This window comes from Leptonychotes weddellii, chromosome 2 (assembly GCF_054177405.1).
Source record: "Leptonychotes weddellii isolate Sample4059 chromosome 2, ASM5417740v2, whole genome shotgun sequence".
Lineage (NCBI taxonomy): Eukaryota > Metazoa > Chordata > Mammalia > Carnivora > Phocidae > Leptonychotes > Leptonychotes weddellii.
Genome location: NC_138370.1, coordinates 124,676,756 through 124,683,347, shown reverse-complemented (window position 1 = coordinate 124,683,347; position 6,592 = coordinate 124,676,756).

Below are 6,592 nucleotides of genomic sequence, written 5' to 3'. Positions count from 1 at the left end.
AATCACAGACCTGTACCTCTGAAACAAATAATACATTTTATGTTAAAAAAAAGAAGAAGGTAGCAGGAAGGGAAGAATGAAGAGGGGGAAATCAGAGGGGGAGACAAACCATGAGAGACTATGGACTCTGAGAAACAAACTGAGGGTTCTGGGGGGTAGGGGGGTGGGGGGATGGGTTAGCCTGGTGATGGGTATTAAAGAGGGCATGTACTGCGTGGAGCACTGAGGTTATATGCAAACAATGAATCATGGAACACTACATCAAAAACTAATGATGTAATGTATCGTGATTAATATAACATAATAAAAAAAGTCATAAAAAAAGAAAATAAGCACAGCTTAGGCTCATTTAATGCAGGTGCTGTGAGTGAACCGTTATGCTAAACAGATGGAGGCCGTGTGACCACATTATAGAAAACATTGGGGATACAGAAAATAAACAACAACAAAAAAATACAGTTAGTGGAGGGGTGCCCTTCCAATCCATCTATCAGGAGGGAGCAATGCTTTTCTATTTCTCCTTCTGGGGATGGCAGGATTGATACCAAGGAAATACATGTCATGTTCCTTGCGCTCAGCTTGCTATCAGGAGTAATTCACATTCTGAAAAAAAAAAAATCAGTACTTCATGAATCACTCAACCAATATTTATTGAAAAGCATTTTGTATCTAGTAATATACAAGGGCTTGTGGAGTATTTGAAAAAATAAAGCATGAAATATACTGTAGTTAAAAAAGAACTTGAAGTTATGAATATGTTTAAAGAACAATGCAAGGCTTTAGCAGTTAGGGTTCTTTGACTTTTATGAAACAGAAAATGATTCGGGCCTAACCAAGAAAAAATTTGTAGGAAGGATATGGGTGGTTTGATAGAATTAAAGTAAATTCTGAGGAAACACAAACAGCATCATGTCAAACAATTTAGAGCAAGGTGGCATCAACTGGGAAGCTTTTCTTGAGGGGGTGGGTTTGGAAAATTGACAGGACTTTGATAGCAAAGGAAGGATTGTAAGACATGTCAAATGGAAAAATAATTAGCAAAAACACTAGGAAAATCATAGCATATCTAAAGTATGTCAGGGAGACTATCCTGATAGTGTACAGGATCTCTGTTTTGCAATAGCTAAGAATTTAATCTGAAGGATCTTCAAAGCCACACTGAGAAGATAAACTTTACATTAATGGGTAATAGGGAATCATTTAAGCTCTTGATCAGGGGAGAGACACCATTAAATTGGTGTGGTAAGCAGAATAATACCCCTTATCCCCTGAAAATGTCCAAGTCCTCATCCCCAGAACCTGTGAATATATTATCTTACATGGCCAAAGGAACAGTGCAATGTGATGAAGGTCAGAGACTTTGAGATGAGGGAGATGATACTAGATTAGCCCAGTGGGCCCAATCTAATCACCTGAATCCTAAAAATAGGGAACTCTTCCCATCTGTGGTTAGAGAGCTGTGATCTAAGAAGGACTTGACCCATAGTTGTTGGCTTTGAAAACAAAGCAAGGGGGCCACAAGCCAAGAAATGCAGGTGACCTACAGAAATTTGAAAAGGCAAGGATATGGATGTTCCCCCAGAGCCTCCAGAAAAGAATGTAGCCTGCCAACACCTTGCTATTTACCTGGTGCCAACAACTTGATATTAGCTGGGTGAGGCTGGGTGAGACTTCTGATCTACGGGACTATAAGACAATAAATTCTATTGTTTCAAGCTGCTAAATTTGTGGTCATTTGTGACAGCAGTAATAGAAGTCTAATACAATTTTGGGAAGATTGAAACGAGATTATTTGAGAAGACTGATTGAGAGAAAGGCTGGGAGTGGAGAGACCAACTAATGGAGTGTTGGAGTGACCTACCTAGATGTACACTGAAGAAAGCTTAGAGTGAGATTATGTCTGGGAGAAGAGAGTGCAGGAGGCAACTTTTAGACACATCACAGAAGGAGAATGAAAAGTGCTTAGTGATGCACATGACAAGTGGGAGAAAACAAAGTCAGAATTCAGTTTGGGAAAAAGGAAATTAATCAACTTGAAATATGTTGAATAAGATAGCAGCAGGGTATAGATGGATAAAGAGCATATTGGAGGTACTTGGCAGCACCTCAAAATTACATGTACTGTTTTGCAGTTTACAGAACACTTTCCCTTTTATTAACTCTTTCTTTCAATGCACTATCTAAGATGGAAGGTAGAGATTGACAATTATTACCTACAAGAGAATATAATCTCCAGAAAGGTGGTGGTTTGCTATGAGTCACAAAGCAAGTAAAGTCACAGGAAGAACCCTCTGTCAGGTCTTCCGAGTCTCAGGCCAAATTTTCTTTCCTTTTTTTTTTTTTTTAAAGATTTTATTTATTTGGGGCGCCTGGGTGGCTCAGTTGGTTAAGCGACTGCCTTCGGCTCAGGTCATGATCCTGGAGTCCCAGGATCGAGTCCCGCATCGGGCTCCCTGCTCGGCAGGGAGTCTGCTTCTCCCTCTGACCCTCCCCCCTTCTCCTGCTCTCTCTCTCTCATTCTCTCTCTCAAATAGATAAATAAAATCTTTAAAAAAAAAGATTTTATTTATTTATTTGACAGAGAGAGACACAGAGAGAGAGGGAACACAAGAGGGGGGAGTGGCAGAGGGAGAAGCATGTTTCCCGCTGAGCAAGGAGCCTGATGCGGGACTCGATCCCAGGACCCTGGGATCATGACCTGAGCTGAAGGCAGACGCTTAACAACTGAGTCACCCAGGTGCCCCATCAGGCCAAATTTTCATCCACTTAGAGCTGCCTCCCCAGTGTGGAGCTTGGCCATATCGTCTGAGCTAAAGATGTGATTGTGGGAACTCCCATCACAGAAACTATGGCTGAAGCCTGAGAAACATTTCAAGTTAAACACTTCAAAGGAGTGAGGGTAGAGGAAAAATGCCAAGGAAACCAATGATCAACTCCAAGGAAATGTCTTCACCCAAGAAACTGGTAAAAGAAAAGGAGACAGTGAGGGCAAAAGAAATGGTTAAATATTTTCATTCATTCATTTATTCAACAGTTAACTTCCTGACGGCTTAGTCTGTGTTTACTACTCTAAATCATGAGAATAAGTGAAGAACAGACAGATATTGCCTGGAATTTGTATTTCTAATGGGAAAAGCCAGAAAATAAATAAATATTAATAACAATAATAGTAGTAAACACATATAGGGCTTACTCTTTGCTGTTAAGCCTCTAAAATGTAATAACATTAAATCCTGATAACAACCCTATGAGGTATGTAACTAGTTTTGTAAGACTCACTTCTCACATGAAACTGAGGCACAGAGTAACTTGTACAAGGTCTCATGGGTAATTTCAACATAAGGTAGTAATACACAATACACTCTGGTCTCAGGGCTGCTGTAACTAGGGTGGTCAGGGAGGCATCTCTGTGGTCATGTATGAGCAGAGACGTGGAGAGATGAGGCGAATGAACTCAGCCATATGAACGTGTGGAGCCAAAGTATTTTTGACCTGGACAGGAAGTACAAGGAGTTTAATGTTCAAAAGGCAGTAAGATCAGTGTGACTGGAGCATGCTCCATGGACAGTGGCAAGAGAAGTCAGAGAGGTAGGCAAGGATAGAAAATTTAGAGGGGCTAGGCTTTGTGTTCTGTTAACGATGCAATAAGCCATTGGAGGGTAAGGGATGGGGTGGTGATACTATTTGTATTTCTAAAAGACCAGTTGATCAGCTCTGTGGAAGATAGACTAAAGAGAGGCAAGACCAACCTGGAAGATAAGGTAGAGGGTAATTCTAATTACCCACTTAAATTACAACATGGCTAGGACAAAGATGGTAGTAGCAGCAGTGATGAGAAGTGTTTGAACTTGGGCTGTTTTTAGAACTTAACATTAATAGGACTTGCTGATGGCAACTAAGAGAACACAATGACATGAAAGTCAGGAGACAAAAAAGCCAAAATTTACAGCAATAGTCAACACTGTCTAGTACAAAAGGAACCTAGAAAAAACCTGAGGAGGAGGGAAAATGCCACTGGTTTTGACTTCTGAATGTCGAGAGGGTTGAAAGAGTGTTTTCAGTGGATGATGAAGATGGAGGTCAGATTGCACTAGATTAAAGGAGATGGTGGTGGCTGCTGGTAGAAAAAACTTCTCTAGAATCTTGGCTGTGAAAAAGAATGGAAATGGTAAGTGCTCAACTGTTCAATGATCATATGGTTTTTTTGATTTACTAGACCTTATGCTTTTTTCTGTGGCCTTTTCTGTGTTCATTAAAATCAATAGTAAAAGAAAATTGAGATCATAGAGGAAGTTAAAATTACTGGTTAAAATGGAAGTTGGGAATCACTGATGGATTTCCTTTCTTCCAGTCATCTCTGGCACTCATACCACAGATAACTGAGAGTTGGCTCTCATCCCAAATTCCAGGAAAGGGACCAATGCATGTGAGTCATGTGCTTACATAAGATGAGGTTGAGATTACAGTGGGAGAATCTGGTTGTGGGAATATAAATAAGCCCCTTATCACTGGGTAGGGCCTCTTTATAAAACATGGGTTGGACTATGGAGCAGAAGGTTGAGTTGAAGAACACACACAGGAGATATATTGAGAATTTATTCCTCCCCCAATACACATGAGAGCTCCTGATCTGTTGGTCGTGTCACATAATTGAAGAATCATGAGTAGGAGGTTTTAGATGAATGGCTACAAATCATAGTTGACTTCTCAGAGGTACCAATTTGCTCTCCTTGATGTAACAAGACTGGGAAACCTAAGGAGGGCTTGTAGTTGAAATAAAATGCCACCTTACGACACTGTTTCTGCCTTCTTAATCTGTGCTTCAGGGTCTCTGACAGACCATAGCCTCCATTGTACTATTCCATAGATGGGGACCCAATCTCTAGTAGCTTATATATTTAATATATATTTGTTTTCTGGCCACTTCTCATTCTGTGGTACTTAGTAGAAGGTTTCAACATGTGTTACTAATAGAGTAATGTAAGTAGTGATTTCTTCTTAGGACCTATCTAGATTGTAAAACAGCCCCAAACCAAGACTGTAACAGACACGGTGTCCACCATTTTAGGTGCACGCAAACACACACATGAGCACGTACACAAAATATGGATAGTTTTTATAGCAATATGCAGATAAAACTACAAATAATCCAGAGTTGAAAGACAAAGAAAAAAATTTTAAAGATCACAGAAATATCTTCTGATTCCAGGCCTATACTATCTGAAATGTAGGGCTTACAGAACATGAAAGGAACTAATCTTGGAAATCAAATCACAAGAGAAATAAGTGAATTTGGACTTTCACAAGACTTTGAAAGTCCTTGATATTGAGAAAATACAAATTTAGCATATAATAAGAGTGTGCCTTTTTCACAGATCATAATAAACCATATTGCATTTTCTTTTTTTAAAAAAAGATTTCATTTATTTATATTAGAGAGAGCATGGGGGAAGGGGCAGAGGGAGAAGCAGGACACCCCCTCCCTGCTGAGCAGGGAGTCTGATGCGGCCGGGGTGGGGGGGACCCTAGTTTTGCAATCTTTTATGTGTATGGGATTGTGGGTATATTTGTATGTACATCTACATGCAGAAATGGAGTCATTCTGGGTGTACCATTTTGCATCTTGTTTTTACCACTTAATGGCACTTTTACATGTCATTAATATTCAATAGCATTTTAATGACTGGGAATAATCTTAAAACAAAGCTATATCATTAGATGTGGAATTTTTTTCCAATTTTCCAAAATCGTATACAAATTTTGATGAATATCCAGTGACAAAGCCATTGTACCTCTCCATGGTTATTTCTTTAGAATAAATAGGTTATTTCTTTAGAATACCCAGAAGTGAAATTATTGGAATAAAGTTAAGGACTTATAAAATTTCCCTTTAATACATCCCTCAGCAGTTACTTTTTAATTTCAGATGATAAAATAAATTTCTTAATGCCAATAAAAGACTGGCAAGTGGTTCAGTCATGAGTTAACCCATGAGCTTTTCATCCCCTTTCTGCCATCATTCCTTCTCTCTGAACAATATGAGAAAAGTTCTGGATATCGTGCAGCTCTGCCTTTAATTATTTCAGTATTTATTTCCTAAGAATAAGGGTATTCTCTTGCATAGCCACAGTCAAGTTGTCAAAATCAGGAAACTTAATATTGATGTACTATTATCTGGTATCCCTTCCATATTCAAATTTCATCAATTGTCCTACTAATGTCTCCTATGGTTTTTTTCTTCCTCTTTTTAGTTTTTTGGTCCAGAATTTAATCCAGGCTCACACATTGCATTTCATTGTCAAGTCTCTTTAATTTACTTCAATCTGGAACATTTTCTCAGCTTCTTGATCCTGACATTTGTAAAGATTATAGTATAGCTATTTTCTAAAATGTCCTTCATTTTAGATTTCTCTGGTGTTTGTTCATGTTTAAATCCAGGTTGTGTATCTTTGGAAAGAATATGCTGGAGGTAGTAGTGTGTTTCTTGTAGTACATTAGGAACCACATGATATTAATTTATCTCAATGTTTGTGATGCTAACTTCGATCATTTAGTTAAGGTACTATCTATCTATTAGATTTTTCCACTGTAG